The sequence below is a fragment of the Pteropus medius genome, unplaced genomic scaffold (genome assembly GCF_902729225.1).
Source record: "Pteropus medius unplaced genomic scaffold, Ma_sr-lr_union100, whole genome shotgun sequence".
NCBI classification, from domain to species: Eukaryota; Metazoa; Chordata; class Mammalia; order Chiroptera; family Pteropodidae; genus Pteropus; species Pteropus medius.
This window is the reverse complement of record NW_024340701.1, coordinates 15,474,160-15,496,559: the sequence shown is the minus strand read 5'-3', so window position 1 is coordinate 15,496,559 and position 22,400 is coordinate 15,474,160. Positions and strand designations below refer to the sequence as shown.

At 36.3% G+C, this 22,400-nt stretch overlaps 1 protein-coding gene and 1 pseudogene across 1 annotated transcript in view; one reads left to right on the top strand and one right to left on the bottom strand.

Moving 5' to 3' along the window:
- LANCL3 (LanC like family member 3) overlaps positions 1 to 22,400 on the bottom strand; it is an 85,238-nt gene that overhangs the window by 60,082 nt on the left and 2,756 nt on the right. The gene's annotated exons all lie outside the window — the stretch shown is intronic.
- On the top strand, positions 5,676 to 5,791 carry LOC120581263 (uncharacterized; annotated as a pseudogene).

Sequence of the window (22,400 nt, the reverse complement as noted above, 5' to 3'; positions counted from 1 at the left end):
AATTTTCTGTAAGAACTAATCTCCTGTTTCAAGATAAATCAAAAGCAGCCCACCCTTATCTTTTCACAATCACCACCTTCTGTCAGACTTTCTATGGGAATCTGTGAAACACTTCTATTTCCTTTAGATGAATGAAACAAAATTAAAATTTGTCTTTTATCTCACTTTTTTCCTCCAAATTCTTAAATCTGCACAACACAGAAATGGTCATTGCCTCTCATCCAGTGACTAGGCTACAGATAAAAATGTATGAACTAATTCAGAGCCAGAAAGCACAAAGAGGATTAAACAAGGCAATCGCCTTCAAAATCTTACAAAGCCAAGCTCAAAAACTTGATCTTGACCATCCACACTGGTTTTCATCGAAAAAGAAAAAAAAAAAAGAAATACATCACTCTCTTCCACTAAAACTGTATTTTTCTTCATCTTTGAAAGACAGTTAACTCCTAGCAACAAAATTATCTTAAGGTTAAATGAATGAGGAAAAAAAAAATCAGTTACTCAGATCAACAGTGTATGAAATCCTAATCTAATACAGGTCTAATTAACTCTACTGCAAAAGGTTATTTAAAAGTGAATAGCAAATATGTAGTAACGTCATTGGAAAGATATTTAAGAATCCATGTCTAAAGAACATTTTAAAAAGGAATATACTTCCAAGATTTTTCACATTCCTTGCTGCTTCATTCTTTATCAAAAGACCTTATTAAGAACTGAATCTTGAAGTGTCCTAAGAAGCATTCTAATTATAATTAATAGTACAGGGTTTTCTTTCAAAATCATTAAGGATTCATTAAGCTAAAAACACAAGCTGTTTAATACTTGAACTTTCTAATAAAACTGCAGGATAAGGGTTACCGTCATACATATGACTTTAGAAATTTTGTTGCTGAATTTCCAAACTACTCATGCACATGTAATGTCCATTTATCTTTCCTTTTGATTTTAGGTGTAATTTGCACCTCCAAAATCCAATGTATGTACATGTATCTCACTTGGAGAGAATGGCGTTTGGATTCTAAAAGGCTGTTTGATTTTTGCTTCTTCTCTCTACCAAACCTTCCCTTGCCATACACTCACTGTGTTTCCTAGTAATGAGTGTTAGATTCTGCTAAGAAAAGAAAGTTTAATCACAGAAGGCAGGGAAATGTTACTTCTAGTTACTGTAAGTGTGGCACCCAGTTCGTTACCTAACCAATTATTGATTTCTCCCTTCTTTCTTCCTAACAGAACCCAAATAGTTATCAAGGTGGCCTAGATAAATGTAAACTTTCCCAGTCTCCATGGTGAGGCCAGGTGACAGTTCTGGTCAATAGATACAAGGAGAAATTTGGAGATTTCTTGGACAGCTTTTGCTTCCCTGATAAGTTCAGATATAGTTGGTACACCATTCCGTCTTCCTCCAGGCTTAAACACAGACATGGTATCTGAAGGTTCCACACACATTCTGCAACCATGAGGCAGGGAAGGCAAAGAAGTGTAAAGACACTGGCGCTGACATCAACTCATTGAATAAATGCCAGCAGCCACCTAATTCTAAACATCTTTATATATGTTAGAATAATAATCCTATCTGTTTAAGCCACTATAAGTCAGGTTTCTATAACTTACAGCTAAAAGCATTGCTAACTGGTACATTTGGCCTGGAAACAATCCAGCCTTCACCCTCAAATCGGAGTAGATTTTGTTGTTTTAAATAATCCTTGTTAGGCTACTGCAATTTGCCTGCTCCTTGGGAATAGAAGCATCTGAGGGCCACACAGTGAACGACGGCCTCACACAGACTCTAATATCTCTCATTACTCCTGTTTCACCCAAGACTAAAGCAAGAAATGAAATTATTAAAGCAGTATTCATCCTCGTGCACCACTGATCACTGGTCACAAACTGAAGTTTACAAATGAAAGCTGTGACCTTCTTAGGACATCATTAAGTGCGATATCACAGAGCTTGCACAATATGTCTCTCCTCTGATATGCCATGGAATTACTTTCAATGTGAGGATCATGACAATGCTTCCCAGCAGCATCTTCTGATGGAAAGAAATTTGGCATCTTTAATGACCAAGGTAAAAAGATCTTAAAGGACACAGACATAAAAGGAGTGATTTCCAACACAAATACTATCCACAAAGTAAGCAGAATATTTTTACTAAGCGAACAAAAGGATGCAGGTAATGACTATTTTGGGGGACCAGGCTAAGCTTTTGGGTAAAGGACTATAGCAGTACCCAGTTGCTAGTATGCAAGAAGGGATACTCCCATGAAAGCAAGTGGTTCCAAGATGTTTAGCATCTTGCCACTCAATGTGTGATCCTCACACCAGGAACACTGGCATAATCTAGGAGCTTCTAAGAAATGCAGAATCTCAGATTCCATCCCAGAACTTTAATAGGTTCTCCAGGTGATTCAGATGCATTAAAGTTTGACAAGCACCGGCTTAGAACTCTAAGAATGCTCCTTGCATGTTATAACACCTGAAATCAAGAGATGTTAATTATTCCCACCCCAGCAAATGGCAGGCTTGTCCAGTGTTCAGAGGGCCATAAATGCTGTCTGTGGACACTGCAAGGATTTACAGGACTTGCCATGGCAACAAGAAGGAAATTTACTCTGCTCATGGCATCAATAATTAATATATCTTATTCATCTAAAGACATTAATTTTCCACCTAAAAGGCCATTTATCAAGGTCCCTGAGGTTAATATATATTCTTCAAGATGACTGTGATAACAGCTATTGCTGGGAGCTATGCAGTGAATATGCAATACAGATTTTTCTTAAAGATGCTTCCTTCTATCACCTGATCAAGGCTACACAAATATTTCAGAAGTCTGGTATGCAGTCTGGTTTATACCATTGGGAAGGGTTATCTTGGGCAACTGTGCTACTTGGTCAGATCCTAGAATTGTCAACAGATTATCCATGGCATTATCAAAAGAATCAGAAGCTTATTTACACTCAATCATGGCACTAATTCACTTAAGTAAAATGCACATTTTGCTATTCTAGAAGCGTGATTATCTAATCAAATACAACCACATATTCCCTGCAGCCTACAGTAATTGTGCCAGCATTGAAAGTCAGTGGTGTTCTGAACAGTGCACCGAGGAGATTAAACAAACTGAAGTTTGGGGAAGTTATTCTAAATTCATTAAAAGAGTGACCACTGGAAGTAGGAACTTTCCAAGAGAGTATCAGGATTTCTTGTCCTACAAACCAAGCTGGACATCCTTTGCAATAAGATTTCTGCTTCCAGCAGTATGGTGGTCTAGGGCAGTGGTTCTGGAAGTATGGTCCCTAAAATAGCAGCATCAGCATTACCTGGGAACATATTAGAAATGCAAATGATCACACTCAACCTGTGTTTTATCAAGCCCTCCAGATGACTCTGCTGGGAGCTAAACTTTGAGAACCATTAAGATCAATGCTACTCAAACTATTATCGGCGAAGGACATTTTTTTTTTTTATTTCTAACCCAACGTGGATTGATTAATTTTGTAAAATAACATACTGATACATTGCCAGGAAAATAAAATTAAAAAGACATACAAAATACAAGTCCCAATGTTTTATTATTAGATTTGACTGACAAAAAAAAATTAGTTGGTGTAATTACTAAAAAAAAAAAGTTCCTAGATGCTCATTCTCAATTTCTGCACTTATATCCTTTTTATACCAGTAACAAATTTGTAGTATGGCACTGGCCTGAAAGCCACACTTTGAGTAGCATTACTCTACATACTTGGAAAGGCCTTTTCCTATAACGAAATGACTATGCAATTTTGTCAATTCTAAGATACACTTTTATTTTATATTTTAACATCTCTGAAATTGGAATGTATCTCAAAATCACTATCTACCTGGAGGCGGTAGGACTTACCTCTCATGGTCTGTGCATGTGCATTAAAACTTCCAAATGGGTGTCAACCACTTGGAAAAAATGCCAGAGACAAAGTAGTAGACTTTTAAGAAATGCTACATCACCAGTGCTTTTGATGGTACAGATGATGGTATTTTGTGGAAAATCATGGGCATCGGTGATTCTGAAGAGAAAGTGATTCAGACTTGGGAGTGTGAATGTGAGAAAGTTTTATGTCTATCTTAATGAATTTATTTTGCTTACATTTTTCTTTAAAGTGTACACAAGAGTGATATATGATAAAAATCAACATTTAAATAACTCTAAAAGAGCTGTTTCAATAAGTACAAAATCCTAAGTGATAAGAAGTATTGTGTCAGCTTAATTGACTGTCTTTTATCCTCTCTCTCAGTATCTAAAAAAATGAATCTTATAATTGGCAGAATATTATAATTGATTAAATATTGCATATCTTTTATAAAACTTATTTAGCAATACATAGTTAGGCTCCAATACAGTAAGAGGAAGCCCTAAGTTCCCCCCTAAAAACGCAAAACACAATACTTGAGTTGAAGTATAGGTGATAAGCAAAGTAAGGCTGCCCTGAGGGTGAATGTCGATTTCTCTTGCATCAAGCTGGAGACCCAGGCAAAAGGCTAAAGTGGTTCCAGGCTGCCAGTATCTCTGCATCCCAGAAGCGGCAAACACGAATCTGCAGGGAAGCATCTTCAATTTAGGCACCACATATTAAAATCAACTAAATATGTATGCATGGTTAAAGGTCAAACACCCAAGGAAACAAGCCACCATGAGCGACAGTATACAGAAAGAACGAACAAGAAAATTAGACCACCAAGGAGTTCCAATATTAAAATTACCAGATATGGAATGCAGAAAAAACACATTAAATGCTCCCAAAAAAGATAGAATCACAAAACTTAGCAAGCATGAGAAAGGCTCACCTGAAACTTACAGAAAACTCAATGGAGGAGTTAAACAGTGGGTGAAAAACTGCTCAAGAGAACTTGTGAACTGGAAGAGAGGGCTGAAGAAGTTACCAAGAGTACAACACAGATAAATAATTAAATGGAAATGTAAAAGATAAGCAATATAAAGTGATAAAGGTGTAACATATGTTCCTTTGGATCCCAGAGGGATATAGAGCAGTAGTTCTCTGCCTTGGTTGCACAGTGGACTCACCTGTGGAACTATAAAACTATCGATGCTTAGATCCTACCTCAGGACATTCTGTTTTAATTGGTATGGAGCATGGCCTGGGCTTCAGAAATGTTTTAAGCTGCTCAGTTGATTCTAATGTGCAGCCAAGGTAGAGAAGAAAGAATGAAGATCATATTCTCGGTTTAGGCAGTCTTCTTAGATATGGTATGTGAATTATAGCTCAATAGAGTTGTCAAAAAATGGAGAAGAGGCAATATTTTGAGACTGGCCGAGAATTTGCCAGAATTGATAACATACATGACTCCACATATACAAGAAGCGCAAAACATACCAAGTAGGATAATTAAAATGAAATCTACTCTAGACACACTCCAATGAAACTGCCGATAGCCCAAATCAAAGAAATCCCTGGCAATCAAAATTTGAAGGGCATTGCAAACACACTGAAATCACCATGCCATCTTAACTGCCAGAGAAAAGAACTTCAGAACAAGGGACTACTCAGAAGGTACCATGTTTGGCCTCTCTAGGGGGATAAAAAAAAAAATTAGACAGAGACAGAAATCAAAATGGTACTGCCCTGCCTTTGATTCAGAACAGGGACACAGCTTGCCTGATAGAAAACATAAAATGCTATGGCCATGCTACCCTGAACAAGCCTGATCCCATCTGACCTTGGAAGCTAAGCATGGTCGGGCCTGGTTAGTACTAGGATGGGAGACCACCTAGGAAGACCAGGCATGGCAAAATATATATATTAAAAAAAAAAAAGGGGATTGTAAACTGACAAGGTCCTTGCAATCTGTGAGGTCAACCAAGGGTTTTCACGCCTAAAAAAAATAAAAATAAGAATGAATGAATGAATGAATGAATGAAATAGAAAACATAACATGCCTCAAGCTTGAAAGCTAAATGTTAAAAGCCATTTGACAAAATAGTTTTAGTTAGAATCTCTAAGAAGTCACTTGCACCAAGGGGAAGAATGGGGACTTTTCTCTGACTGCTGGAGATTATTTGTTGGTCAATACTCAAGAGTATAAGTGTATACGGCCATGCAGGGTACCACCTTACTAATTAAAAGCTCGTGCTACTTAAGAAGAAGATAAACATTAAGTCATAGTATGTTGCAGGAAAATTCTGAGGGTCCATTTTTCCTCCTAATTTCTGATTTAATTATCTCTTCAGGTATCTGTTTATTCACTATGGGAAGGATGTGATGAGGTATTAATTTTTTTTGCTGCAGTAAAAGTATACTTACTAAAAACTGGCTTTGAATCATATATATACATATATATGTCAATAAATAAATGATTCATAAATATTTAATTCAATAACTGTTTACAGAACAGTATTTTAAGATGCAATTAAAATGACAATTTTCTACATTAAGATCTCCTTTCTTTACAGGAAAAGCATAAATCCTTAGAGACAAATAAGAAATTCTAATAACTCATTAAGTATCTACATCTGTCAATGTTTAATTTATCAAGAGTGAATGCAAGCTTTAAAACAGAAATATAGGTCGAGAAACATACATAAAATTTTATCACCTGCACGAATACAAAAATAACATTATTTTAAAAAGCAAACAAAAACTTCTTTAGATATCAGGTATTGTACAAGTCCAAAATTATAGTTTCCTAAAAGGTCATTTTGTTAATAATCAGAGTTCTATTTGTCAGCACAGAAATACATAAGCAGGCATATTTCTCATTTGTAACGTAAGAGTGGTAGAATTTTACCATCTTTTGACTGTGAAAAGGCTGATTGTGAGTGAAAATATGACAATACTCATGACCAAGTATCCTGTCCATCAAATACTTAATCTTAACTGGTAGTGCTGTCAGACCTATAAAAGCTAAAACACATTTAGGTAGGAGCTCCTTTTAAAATGTGAGTTGTCCCTTCTTGAAACTCAAATAAAGGTGGTTATTTACTTTCATGAAATTAAAAGCACTTTATCAGCATTCCTTCCTTTCTTCAGTAAATATGTATCAAGAATTTTGTTTGCCAGAAGTGTGCCTGAAGTGAGCCTGTTATGCAGCTCAATAGTGATTAAAAAAGGGAGTGAAGTTTAAGAGCTCAGAGTTGCCCCAGTTGTGCTGCAGGAAAGGTTCCCTTGGAAACATGTAGCATAGAAATAAACGTGGTATGTGCAGTGAATGGTATACCCAAAAGGGTAGCCAGAGATGCTTGGGAAAGGGATCGATTAAGAGGCTTGTGAGACAAACAGCAAAAGAAACACAGGAAACAAATGTGGTGTGAGAAACCTTCTGCTAAGGATTATTTCACAATTTGCTATCTACTTTCAGTCCTCACACTTAATCATTCATGTTTGTTTCCAATATCACACTACCAGTTCTTTTACCATGTTCTATTTGGGAACTTCTCTTCTGTACCTGAATGCCTTCTACACATCTCCTGAGTTTTCAAGCTACTGTGAGGAATCTGGGGTGAGAGTGAGCAACTCAATTCTGTCCTGAATTATCAGAACCCATTCTGAAGCTCCACCCACTCCCTTAAGGGTTCTCTCAATGAACAGAAACAATTATTGGTATTATTAGTCACCATTTCTTGGTATATTCAGAGAATGGGGAATTAGTTTAACACGAATGGCACCACTAGCCCAAGGCAGCAGAAAGATCACAACTTGAAGAACTTGATTTCTAGATTCAATCCTTTACCAATCGGTAGCTAAAAGTCACATAAGTAAGTCTTGGTTTATGTCTCTTGTCTTAGATTCCCAACTGGTTGGTTACTATCAAAAGTATCCTTCTTGGGCAATAAATGTTACCATTTCCTACTTATCAACCTTACATCCTTGGGAAAGTTACTTAACCTTTGCAATGCTTTCTATTTTTTATTCTGAAAATGGAAGTAGCAATAATATCTAATTTGAGATATTGTGAGAATTAAAAGGGAAAACTATAAAAAGTACTTAGCAGACCTAATGTTTTATACAATTATTAGTTACTTTTGGTCGCAATGACTTGGAAGCATTTTAGGATCTTGGAGTATTTTAGAGTTACCGCCATGAAAAAAACATCATTCTTGTTCTGCTTTATATAAATGGTTCAACCACTCTTTGTTATAATCACCTGTCTTTTCACTTCTACTGTTTCTTGAGTAGAAGCTTAATAAATGTGGTTCTGATCTTCATTATTTTACTAAATATTTGATTAAGGAAGGCACTATTTAAATCAAATCACATGAAGATTTTAATTGAGATATTCAACCACTCAAACTAATAAAAGTCATCATTAAATCCTAATTTAGTATTACTTATAAGGATATATGGGATATGTCAAGCCATATTTTTGATTGAAAAATATTTGTTGACAAAATTTATCTATGTGCATTATTTGTTATTAGGTAACATTCCATAAATGTCTTGAGAGTATCTTTTAATCATTGGGTAGGAATAAAATAAATGAGAAGAACAGAATATGGGGGAAATCAAAGCCATAAAAGCACAAGTATGGTTAAGAAAATATTTTCTTAGTGTCTATATTTATCAAAGAAGTACATGTGCATAGTTTAAAAAGTGAAGAGTTCTTTAAAATAGTATCGGACCCTGACACTCTCCATCCACATTCTGACTCCTCTGAGGCAAAAACTTAAAACACTTTTATCTGTATTTTTTCTAGCTATTTACAATAAGTCCTCACTTAACCTTGTTGATAGATTCTTGGAAATGCGGTGAAACAATGTATAACAAAACCAATTTTCTAGGCTAGTTGATATAAACAAGAGTTAAGTTCCAACAGCATCTCAACTTGTAAGGAAATGACATTATTTGAGGACCTGCGGTATCTTCGTATTTCTAAATGACATCCTTTCACAGTTATTTCTTGATTTTTCCATTTTAGGTGTTATCTCAGTCTCCTAACATGGAAGATGAAGACTTAGCTCTTATAATGTCTCCATACATACATTTCCTTTCTCAAACACCCAAAATGGTTATACCACACTTTTTACCAAAACCATATACATTCGGTTAAATCAATATTCATTGAGCAAAACTATATGCAATGCTTACCAATTTCTTTCTCCTCCTATTCCCCGTTTTCTATTTGTGTAGAACAAATCCATTCCCAAACTTTGACAGACCTGCCAAACGTCCCTAGGTATAGCCAAACACATCAGGTAAGCCTTCTACTTTTTTTTTTTTCCTTTGGCAACAACTGTAGCTCTCCTTCAGGACTCACTGGTGGCCTTCAAGGCCTGATATCCAGCTGTCATCCTGGGCTGTCCTTTACCATCACTATGGAAACTTCCTATGATTCCACCTGTATTGGTGCTCCCAATTTCAAGATCCCATGTTTTCCTATGTCTTGGTTCATTTCTCCTTTGCGATGGGCCAAAACAAAACATTTTACCAGTTAGAAAGCTGTTGCAGTGTTCCAGATGGTGGCTGGTTCACACAGAGACTCTGGCCTCTAAATTCTTTTAACATGTGTTCTGTGAGGCTAGATTACCTGTCTTAGACTTTTGAAAGAAAACAAGTTTTAACTTTTTTGAGACCCTGGAAAGATATTTTTTTTCTACTCTCACACTTGTCTAATTTTGGCTGCTATAGAATTCTAGTTGATTAGTAATTTTCTCTGTGAATTTTGGAGGCCTTGTTCCATTGTGTTAAAGCTTTCTAAGCTGCTATTCAAAGTCCAGTGCTAATCCTTTCATGGAACCAGTTTTTTTCCCTTGGAATCCTTCAGAATCTATTCTTTTTCTAGGGCTGGTAGGCCGCTTAAGTCTAGCAACTCATGTCTTTCTCCTATGAAAAATAGAGTTATTTTTTCATAACTTTTCCCTTTCACTTACTTTGTTCTCTTTTATTGGGACTATGAGACAGAGGTTGGACTTCCTCTAATTAGTATTCTCTTTTTATCAAATTCATTGTCTTCTGGTTGAAGTTTTAGGGACATTTCCTCAACTTAATATTCTAATCCTTCTACTGAATTATTTGATTTCTCCTACCATATTTTTAATTTCTAAGAGATATTTTTCTGTTCTCTTAATATAGCTTTCAATATGATCCTGCTTTTATTTCATACCTATGATTGCTTTGCTGACAATATTATAGATTTGGGCACTTAGGAAGTTTATTTCCTAATATTAACAGTTTACTCCAAGTTCGGTTTTCCCATTTATTTTGTTGTAATTGCTTTCATGTCAGATGCTTTCCTCAAATATTTTTTGACTAACAGTTCCTATTTAAAAGTCTCAACCTAAAAAGCTCATTGGGAACTCTGGGTATGGAAGACGACTAGCCAGTTGGGATTTATTATAGGGTGACAAGGCAGTCTGCTTTTTCATTGGGAAGGGATACAACTACAAATGTCAGTAATTGTGGTTATTTTTTGTTACATCTATCTGACAACTGTGGCCCCTCCTTCAGTCTACCACTTGGTGGACGAGTGTGTCTCCTAGTATTCTGGGAATTGAGTTGAGGAAGAAGCTAGGTGTGTGTGTGAGAGGGGAGCAGATAGGGGTATGTCTCACAATCCAACATATAATGCTATTTTCAGTGAAGTACCTTATTGCTGCCCTTGATGGTGCTCTGAGCTTCAAAGCCTAGAGCTTCTCTAATTCAATGTCAAAAGAGTGAACTTCAAGACCTCTATTAAGGTCTGAAGGGCCCGTGTATGGAAACTGTTGGTGTTCCCACCAGGTCCCTTCAGATTATTCCTACTGATTCTGTGAATCTATCCCCCAGTGTCCATATGCTTGTTTCTAACAACTTTCACCCTCACCTGCAGCCTTCTTCAGAGTCCTACTTTTAGGCTATACAAGCCACTTTGGCAGCAGGCCAACAGAGCTGGAAGTACCTGAAAGATAATATCCCCAGCTATAGTGAATTATTGGTGCAAAGAACATTGGTGCAAAAAGTCAGGACAAACTCTGAGATGTAATATACACTCCAGAGTTCTCCTACAGCATGAGACAGAAGCTGGGATTAGCCTAAAATTGCCCCTTTGCTTGGCTTCCTACCCTTCACTGTTTCCCCCACTCCCATACTGGTTTTTCTGGGAGCACCTCCTTAATGAAGCACTTCCACATGAATCTACATCTCAGTCAGCTTTTGGAGAACCTAGCCTAAGGCCATCATCTAGTTGCCAGGGTTTGAGAAAGAATCCAGGAGTCTAAGCATTCTTCATCAAACTTACTACTAGTTCTGATGTTGGACCTGACCTAAACCCCTACTACTACCAGAAGTTTCGAGAACCTCCAATTCCTGAACCCTTAGAGTGTTCAAGGAAGCTGAAACTCCCAGGCTTCTGGAAGTTGGGACAATTTTAGAGCAATTTCCTGTACTGACATTTTTTGTTCAATTTTAAGTTAAACTTCAGAAACACCTTGAGCTTCATAGAGTTGAGTTCAGGCTATTCTTCTAAATGTCTTGAGGTACAACTCGCTCTCCTCTTGGCAGTGTGTACTTTAGTAGAAAAATATGCAGAAGTCTCACCTGACTTAAATCTCTAGAAGAAGCTCTAAAATCAGACAAACATGGTTTCAACTACTTTAGCAGCTAGGTGATGACAGGCAAGTTATTGAACCTTTTCTCCCCTGAAATGGATATAATATGCTTATCACAATACCTGTCATACAGTGAGTCCTATCCTTTGAGTTATTTTCTGGTGGTGAAAATAACTTTTTGGTACTCCTACCATATGCCTTCACCGAGTTACATTTCAGAGATGTATGGTCAAGCTTAAGTGTATAATCTAAGGTAGTGGTTCACAAATGTAGTCTCTAGCTGAATAGCAGCATCGCTAGGAACTTAATAGGGCAAAATCTCAAGCCCTACTCCAGACCTACTGAATCAGAAATTCTGGGGATGGAGCCCAGCCATATGTGTTATAAGCCCTCCAGAAGATTCTAATTCACACTTAAGTGTGAGGAACACCATCCTAAGGCCACAGATCAGAGAAAAATATAACAGACCCCCATGGAGATTAGGTCAAGACCTAGAGTCTGCTGGTGTGGTATTGAAGATTGTATGCAGAACAAGTGACTATATATAAAAACTCAATGATTAAGGATAAGAGGAAGTTATAATTATACTTTTATTATTAGAGTAGTATAGTTGTAAATATTAAGATCATGTTATAAATGAATATAAATTGGAGCTGTGAGCTAAAGAGTAAAATGTAGATTTTAAGTTTGTAAACCACATAGACTTGAAATGTAAATAGAAAAGTGCATTAATGCAAGAAAAATATAATTTCTGGGCCCAGAAGCTAAAGAAACACTTGATATAATCCTTAATTGTTAATGCTTTTCTGAAAAAAAGCTACCAAATATACATGATCTGGAACATGTGCTGAGGAAAATTCATTTGAAACTGCCACTTCACAAGAGACACAACTGTTGAAATCCATTTGAAATTCTGAATTAGTGCTATGCAAGCAAATGATCTTTAGAAACAAAGAAGATAACTTAACAGCAAGAAAGAGCTCCTTGAATCTGCCACTCAGAATCTGGGAGAATGGAGCAAGAAGAAACAAACATTCCAACATCACCTTCATAGAAATTACAGTTGCTTAAAGCCAATTAGGTGATTTACTCCAAAGAGCACAAATGAGAGACACAAGAAAGCCAATTCCTAGATTATATCAGCCAAGAGCCTGAAATTTTAAAAAGAGAAAAATGGTTCTTTCCCTGGAGGTAGCACAGCACAGATTGTAACTCACACAGGTTTGTGTTCAAAGTAATGACCAGCCACTCAATTTACTTGGATACAGAACCTCTGAGCAGCTCACTTTAATCTTCTGTATGGAAGAACAGAGGATACTTCCCTTCGCTCCTTTATGGACTCTGTGAAGACCTCAAAGCTCTGCTGTTGAGATCAGGGACATAGCAGCTCTGAATACCACCACAGGGAATATTAGACTGGCTGAATGTCCCAAAATCATATCTATATTATTTAGTCAATGCAAAGTCTCATTTTATATTAATGATATACTCAAAATACTAATAAAACAATGGCTAATTTATAGTCTTTACTGTATGCCTAACAGACCCTTTGCTGAGCATATAGCATGCACATTCTCAGCAGATCTTCATAACACACCTATAAGGTAGGTGTTTCTTGAATTACATTTTGCAGATGAGGAAATTAAGTCTCAATGAAGCTAAGTAATTTGGTTAAGGTCAACCAGCTACTGTGGTATAGCCAGGATTCAATTCCAAGACTATCTGACTCCAGAAGCTCTGTACTTAACCACAGATGTTTTAATGCCTTTATTTAGAATCGAACCAATCAACAGTTGCAATCTGTGATACATGTGCAATTCTCTTTGCCTTACAAGGAAAGAAGAAAACATTTCGAATAGCAATATTATGTTATTAAATGTGCACAAGGACAGTACTTCCTTTCTGGTTGAGTACTGAATCTATGTAGCCTTAGACAGCTGTAAAGTCTGTTAGGAATGTGGCTCCCTCCTAAAGTCATTGTATTAGTGGAGATTCAGCTGGTCCCCACAGTTCTTGCTTTGGGACTGGTGATGCTTTGGTTGCCATGGACACCAGATTTCAACACACCACTGAGCAGGGGAATCTGTCCCATGCAAAGCAATGGAACCAGCAGATGGGCACAGTAACAGCTAACTGCACATAATGCTATGACCAATATTTGTTTTGCTACCTTTCATTTAAATGATATTCTCACCTGTGAAGTCTGTAAGACTAACTCATGTGGGAGAACAGCTTCTTTATGGCATGTCAAAGTCACTCATTTGTCTGGGTTGTTGAATGGGTAAAGCTATTCAGGAAAGGAAATCTGATCTTACATATAACACTTCTTTGTTCAGCTTGCTAAAAGAAAGAATGGATCAAGTGACTTCTTGAAAATTCAGTTTGTCCAAGTGGCTAACACCCCAAGAATAATGAGTCTGTTAAGTTGGTAGGTTTCCCTAGTAACTAAATCCATAAAGAAAATAATTAGGAAAAGATGAGCAGTGTTTAGATATATATAAATAATGCATGAGAACATATTTTTCCTTGAGACAAACCAAACATTCAAGGCATTGTATTTAGTTAATGAATGTAGGTCACAGATCAATTAGTACAAGAGAATCATGAAGAGAAATACTTATTGGACACATCATGGACTGTTACCAGTTTACCAAAAGACCATCCCCACATGGGGATATTAAAAGACCTCCCTGCCACACGGAGGAAATCCACTGTGTATTGTGTAGGAGCTACTCGCATGACAAATATCACTCATTAAACTAACCAGCAAAAATGAAATTAGCCATGTTAATAAGAAATTAATACAATCTATCATTTTCATATTCGGAAGTCAATATAGTGAAATTCCATTAAAACAACCTCCTTATAGAACACTAGGAGGTTGAATTATAGGCAAAATAAATAATTCAGTATATTTAAAAGAATTTTTACTATGCCAATTTCCCTAACTTATTTATTCAATAATAAGAAAATTTGTGAACCATGCTCTCTTCAAATAATTACATTACAAATAAGTCTAGGTTTTAGTGGAGTGTATGTAAATGAAAAGGTATAAATAAATTATACCTAAGGAAATCTGAATTATTTTTAGTAGGTTTGTTAAATCATTGTAACAGAAAAAATAAAATAAAAAAAATGTTTAAGTATCTTCAATTTAAACTAATTGAGAGTTGGGGGCAACACTACATTTACACAGGTAAATGTAATTGAATGATTCTAAAGTAGGAATGGTTCCATGAGCATAAAAATCATATTTTCTATCTGATCTGGGAATTTTATAATAAAGTGCCTCTTCTTTTATCACTATAAAGTAATTTAAAACTGCTGGAATGTCTATTTGGGCCTTTAAAGAAATTCTAAAAAGCCTTCTGTATACAGTGCAAAATTATATTTATCAGAAAAGAAATCCACATTCACCCATATATGTTGAGTCCTTAATCCTGCAAGATGTGCCTGGCAGTGAATCTTTCCTTTAGCATAAACTAAAACTTGGAGAGCTGATATTCTGGCATTTGTGGAAGAAGTTATTTTCAGTACAAAGGACAAATGATGAAAATCATGAAGTTTTATGGGAATTAGTCAAATTTGTCAGTAGGTAATCCCATAAAATTTTTTTAAAAAATAAAGTGATTCAGAGCTTTGTACTCAAGTCTACTCAACGAACCAGCAGCAGTAGCATCACCTAGGGGTTTGCTAGAGATACAGAATCTTGGGACTCACCCTAGACCTGCTGAATCAAAACCTGATTTTTAACAAGATCCCCGGGAGACTTGTGGCACATCAATGGGTGAGGAGCAGTAAATGAAAGCACAGATTTGGCAAGCAGCCTGGGAGATGGAAGATGGAACCCCCATCTCTGCCACTGACTACTTGTGTAACTTGGAACAAATTCCACAACCTCTCTGTGCCTCAGTTCCCTCACTGGGTATGATGAAGGTAGTACAGCGTATGTCACAACATTGCTGGTAATATTAAATGGCAATACATGTAAAGTGCTTACAATAGTATGCATAATAAGTAATCAATGAGTGCTAGTTCTTAAATCCTTTTAGCAATCATAGGGTTCTAGATCAAGAGCAACAATGGATCTAAGCTGTGGCCTACAGAAGCACTCCACTTTCTGGCAGGTCTATAATCAGGCAATCAGGAACTGGTCTTGCACTACAAAAAATCCACTTCCCCAATCTACTGTCATTTCAAGACAAACTTAAGGGTTTACATATGCAGTACACACACACAGCTGCTTATAAAACAAGAACCACTCAAATCTAGACTGAGTAAAATCCTACCTATGCATCTTGTTCAGTGAGTGTTGAATGCAACAATAAGAGGACTAATTTTCTAACCTAGAAATCTCCATCCTTATTTTCTACCTATCAATTTGTCATATATTAAAAAGTCTGATGAAACTCAGTGTTGAAAATAATGTAGGAACGCAGGCACCCCCAAACGCTGGTGAGGGAACAGAAATTGATGTAAACTTTTTGGAAATCAGTTTGATAATCTCTATCAAGTGAAAAATACCTGTAAATTTTGACTCAGCAACTGTTTTAAAAATTTATCCTACATATGTACTTGCAACAGAAAGCAAAGATACATATATAGAAAGACTTCTGTCTGTATGTATACATTACATGTAAATATTATATGTGTATATATGCATATTGCATGTATATGTGTATATTTTTTACAGTACTGATTTTTATAGCAAAAAAGAAACTCACATCAACTAATGTCCATCAATAATAATTAAGTTATGGTATAGCCATTAAATCAAACCAGTATAAAAAATGAGACATTTCTTTATGCAGTAACATGCAATGATGCCCAAAGTACTTTATGCAAGGAAGCAAGCTATATCTTTCAGTATCCTCTTATTGTTTGATTTTTACTTTATGAGGATGACAGTAATAATTTTTTAGGAAAATAAAGATCTCAAACAACCTAATATTACACCTCCAGGAACTAGAAAAAGAAAAAAAAAATAAGCCCCAAGTTAGAAGAAAATAACAAACATTAGAGCAGAAATAAATACTAGGAAAATAATCAAAAAGATCAATGAAACTAAGAATTGTTTTTTTTTGATAAGATAAACAAAATTGACAAACTTTTAGCTAGACTAAGAAATAAAGAAGACTCAAATAAAATCAGAAATGAAAGAGGAGATATTACAACTGATACCACAGAAATACATAATAGACTCCTATGAATAATTATATACCAATGAACAGTACAACCTAGAAGAAATGGATGAATTCATACAACCTACAAATATTGAATCATGAAGAAATAGAAGAGTTGAATGGACCAATAACAACTAAGGAGATTGAATCAGTAATCAAAAACCTCCCAAGGAAAGAAAAGCCAGGATCAAATGGTTTCTAGTGAATTCAGACATTTAAAGAATTAACACTAATCCTTCTCTAACTCTTCCAAACAACTGCAAAGGAGAGAACACTTCTAAACCCATTTTATGAAACCAGCATTACTGTGATACCAAAGCCAGATAAGGACATTAGAAGGAAACTACAGCCCAATATCTATGATAAATACAGATTTAAAAACTGAAACAAAATACTAGCAAACCAAACTCAACAACACAATAAAAGGATCATACAACATGATCAAGTGGGACTCATCCCTGGGACACAAGGATGGTTCAACATGTGCAAACCAATGAATGTGATACATCACATTAATACAAGGAAAGATAAAAATCATATGATCATCTCAATAGATACAGAAAAAGCATTTGACAAAATTTGACATTCCTTCATGATAAAAACTCTCAACAAATTGGGTATAGAAGGAACATATCTCAACATAATAAAGGCCATATAAAAGCAGCTCACAGCTAACATCATATTCAGAGATAAAAGGTTGAATGCTTTCCCTCTAAGATCTAGAACAAGAGCCCACACTCACCACTCCTATTCAACACAATACTCGAAAAAAATAATCCTAAAGTTCACATGGAACCACAAAAGACCCCTAAGAGCCAAAGCAATCTTGAGAAAGGAGCTAGAGGAAACACACTTCCTGGGTTCAAACTGTATTACAAAACTATAGTAATCAAAACAACACGGTACTGGCATAAAAACAGACACATAGACAATGGAACAGAATCAAGAGCCCAGAAATAAACCCGTGCATACATAGTCAATATTTGACAAGGGAGTCAAGAATACTCAATGGGAAAAATATAGTCTCTTCAATAAATGGTGCTGGGAAAAAGTGGATACAAATGCAGAAGAATGAAACTGGAACTCTATTTTATACCACTCACAAAAATTAACAAAATGGATTAAAGACTTAAACATAAGACCTGAAATTGTAAAATGTAAAGAAAACATAGGGAAGAAGCTCCTTGACATTGGTTTTGCAACGATTTTCTCGATGTGACACCAAAAGCACAAGCAATGAAAGCAAAAATCACTAAGTGGGACTACATCAAACTAAGAAACTTCTGCATAGAAAAAGAACAATCAACAAAATGAAAAAGCAATCTACAAAATAGGAGAAAATACTTGCAAACCATATTTCAGATAAGAGGTTAATATTCAAAACATATAAAGAACTCATATAACTCAATAGCAACACAACAAATAACTCGATTAAAAAATGTGCAGAACTGCATAGACATTTTTCCAAAGAAGCCATACCAAGCACATGAAAAGGTGCTCAATATTACTGATAATTAAGGAAACGTAAATCAAAACCACAATGAGCTATCACCTCACACCTGTTAGAATGGCTATCAGAAAGACATGAAGTAACAAGCGTTAGCAAGGATGTGGAGAAAAAGGAACACTGTGTACTTTTGGTGGAAATATAAATTGATGAAGGCGCTATGGAAAACAGTATAGAAGGTCCTCAAGAAATTAAAAATAGAAATGACATGATCCAGCAATCTCACTTGTATTTATTGAAAGGAAATGAAAACAGGATCTCAAACAAAGATCTGCATCCCCACGTTCATTGTAGCATTATTCACAATAGCCAAGGAAGTGGGAGGTCACAAGACAGACCTTGCCAAGGGGAAGACACTTTGGTAACCACACAGTAGCATTCCCTTCTTCTTTCTTCTTTCTTGTTAGAACCTGTGTCCAATGATAAAGGTTAGGACACTAACCTTTCCAGCCTCCCCTGAAACCAGAAGTGACCAGTTGATCAAGTGGTGGGAAATGAGGCAGAAGGAAAATCCTTCAAGGATAGAATGTTCTATATGATAAAAAAATAAAGATGCAAGAAAAAAGCCTCAGACCCTCCCGTTCTCCTTCAGTTGTATGGGAACATGAGATGATTGGAATGGCAGCAGCCATCCTGCAACCCTGAAGTGTGATACAGTTCACACATTGAGAATAGTAGAGAAAAAAAGTTGGAAAGGGCTTGGGTTCTGATGACCTTCCCGAGTTGCTGAAACAATTCTGGAATGGCCTAGCTCTACATTCCTTGTAAAGTGATGTAATAAATGTTCCCATTATTTAGATTTCTTTTTACTGAACATTCTGTTATTTGCGGCTCAAAGTATTCCTATTTATACTGCTGCCAACCACCTGCCTTAGGAATGAGCTGAGAACCTATCTTGCAATAGTTTTTGTTTTCATCATCCAGGAAGACAGATTCCTTGTATTGGGTATGATTTTCTATGTGATGTTCAGAATCACTTTTGATTTTCGGTTAGTAGATGCAAAAGGGAATAGTGCTGATTTCATTAAGCAGCTACCATGTGCCAAGGCACTTTATCTAGGGTGAGTTGTCACAGCAACTTCCAGACCAGTCCCTTTTGTCTGGGAAAATAAAATCACATCTGTATTTTCTCAAATCTTAAAAAAAAATTAGCATTTCCTTTTATTACAAATGCAGACCACAAACCACCAGAAGTATTTGTGACTTTGCAACGTATAGAAATCAGATATATTCATATCACACTGTAGTTGTTGAGGATATCTCGAAATACCATTGACTCCCATCACTGTTTCAAAAGTACTGTAATCCTTAGGCTCACTACCAAATCTTGTTATTTAATATATTAATAAAGAACCATATATATTACTGCATCACACTTTAAACATGTTTTGGTAACTGAATGTCGAAATAATTGGCTTCCTCTGTAATTCTGTGTTTTACTTTATGTATCTGAAATATTATTTCAAGAAGAGATACCATACGTTTCACCGGATTTACAAAAGAGTCCTTGGTACAGTTTACCTTGTGACCATTCTTAATACTGTTCAATACAGTATTTCTATACAGAAAATGAGGGTGATCTTTTTAAAAGGTAAATAAGATGAAGACATTTAGCTGCTTAAATCTGAAATAAATATGAACTCCTGTGACTGACCTGGCCCTGCAGGATCTGGTTTTACCCTGCTCAGGGCTCCCACCTAGTCTCAAACTCCTCTGTCCCCTAGCCTTCACTCATTTTGCTCCAACCATGCTGGCCACCTTCCATTTCTTTGAAATCTCCAGCAGTTTCCCACCTCAGGGGCTCTGTCCTTGTTCCCGCTGCCTGGAATGTCTGCTTTTAAAGGAGCCACTTCACTCTCCTGCTTCAGTGATGAGCCAGGAAATCACCCTCACAAAGAAGCCTTCTTCACTAATCTATGCCAAGCAGCAGCCCCGCTTCTGCCTTGCTCCAGTTAGTTCCTGTTTACTTCCTTCAGAGCACTTATAACAACATAATTGTATTGATTTTCATTCACTACTAAATCCTGGCATCTAGAAAGGTGCCTGGCACCCATAAAAAAACGTGACATTCACTGAATGAAGAAACAACATAAATGAATGAGAAAGCTATTAGGAATCCATTTTATAAGAGAGGAAATTGAGGCTTAAAGATGTTGAATTATTTGTCCAAGGTCACCAGTGGCAGTTATTATTTTGATTGTGGTCCCTAGGCCTCCCCCTAATCCCTTCACTATTTTTTCTAATTTCCTTTTCCCTGTTACATTTCCACCAATTCATGGAAAGCAGAATAGACCCAATACAAGTCTTTATGGTGTGATTTCTCGGGACTTTAGTGCCCCATTGCTCAAGGATATCTGCTTAACAAACCCTCAAAGCTGAGTATTACCAGGAAAGAATATATTAGAATATATTAGGATATAGAGATTCTCTCTCTGTACATACACACACATTTTTCATCCCTAAATCTTATAAACATAAATACAAACAATAAAATCAAATACAAGGAAGAAAATTCAGAAAAGGGTAAACTAAGGAAAAAAAAAATTAGATAAACTCGGGGTAAATGTTAACATACAAAAGTACCTGTGATGAGGCACTGTAAGCAAGCCTACGTAGACCACAATCCTGGTGATATGCTTCCTAGTAGCTGACATAAACACAGTTAGAAAAACACAGATGACACATTCTGAAGATTAAAAAAATCAATTTCCAGGAAGAGCACAACTATTCCTGTTTCCAAGTCCTGAGAGAAATTCTTCTTGTGGGTCCTCGTAAGGAAAGCATGGTAGGATATAGTAATCAGTATTCTAAACTACAATTTATATCAAGCTTCATAGAATGGTGTCTTATAGCATGCCTTAATAGACATGAGTGGTATAATGCCAAAACCTATGTAGCACTGTATCGCCTTGCTATTCAAAGTGTGGTCCCTAGACCAGCAGTATCAGCATCATCTGGGAACTTGTTAGAAATTCAGAATCTCAAGCCCAATTCCAGGCCTGCTGGGTCAGAATCTGTATTTTATTAATAAGACCTACAGGAGATTCCTATGAACATTAAAGTTTAACAAGCACTGGTCTACTAGTTAAGCTTGATCTTAAGGCAAAATTTGCAATTAACCAGTATTCATTTATACATTCAACAGATATTTACTGAGACATTGGTTGTAGGAAAGGATTTTTTAAACATGACACCAAAAGCACCACCATAAAGGAAAATACTGATAAATGGGATACCATTAAAACTGAGTGATAAAACAAGCCATAGAGGAGACACTATTTGCAACAACACCAAAAAAGGAAAGTTGAATACCTAAATATGTACTAGGCACCATTTTAATGCTGGGAATACAACAATGAAACAAAAAACTCTACTCTTATGGAGCTTACATTCTAATTGGAGAAGACATAAATCAACAAAACAAGTAAAGCAAAGCAAGAAAGTGGCATAAGTCGGAGGACAGGGTTGCAGTTTTAAATGGACGGGGAAAGACTCACTGAGGAGGGAATGACTTATACAAGGTCAGGAGGCTAGCTATAAAAATAGCTAGAGGATGAGTATTCTAAGCAAAGGGAACAACCTGAGACAGTAAATGCCTGAACAGCAAGAAGGTTAGTGTGGTGGAAGGAGCAAGAATAAGTAGAGTAGGTATGCAGGGGGCCAAATCATGTGGGGCCTTGTCGGCCATTTTAGGTGTCTTAGCTCTAACTGTGAGATGAGAAGCCACTGGAGAAAAGGTAATAGGGAGCCATTGCAGGATGCTGAGCAGGAAATTCCATATTGAAAAGTGTTTTTAAGAAGATTGGTTTCTCAGAAGTACATAGAATGGCTTTGATTGCGAGAATCCAGCTCAGAGCATATTGCACTAATCTCAGTAAATGGTGATTCATTCATTCAACTATTAGGTGCCAAAGATGTGCCAAATGGTATACAGAGGATCTAGAGTAGGGTGATAAAGAGAGAACTGCCAGAGGAAAATGACTATAAATGACACTGGAGGGAAAGAAATCCAGGACATACTGACATATTATGTATGGATAAATGACAGAACTTTGAAATTCAATCAAGGTTTATGGATCATCTACTGATGGTACATAACATGTATTTTCCCCTCGAAGGGCTTCTCCCTTTCAAGTCTGAACATGGATTGCTGCAAGTGAGGCTGACACTGAGACTAGCTGATTTGCTCAGG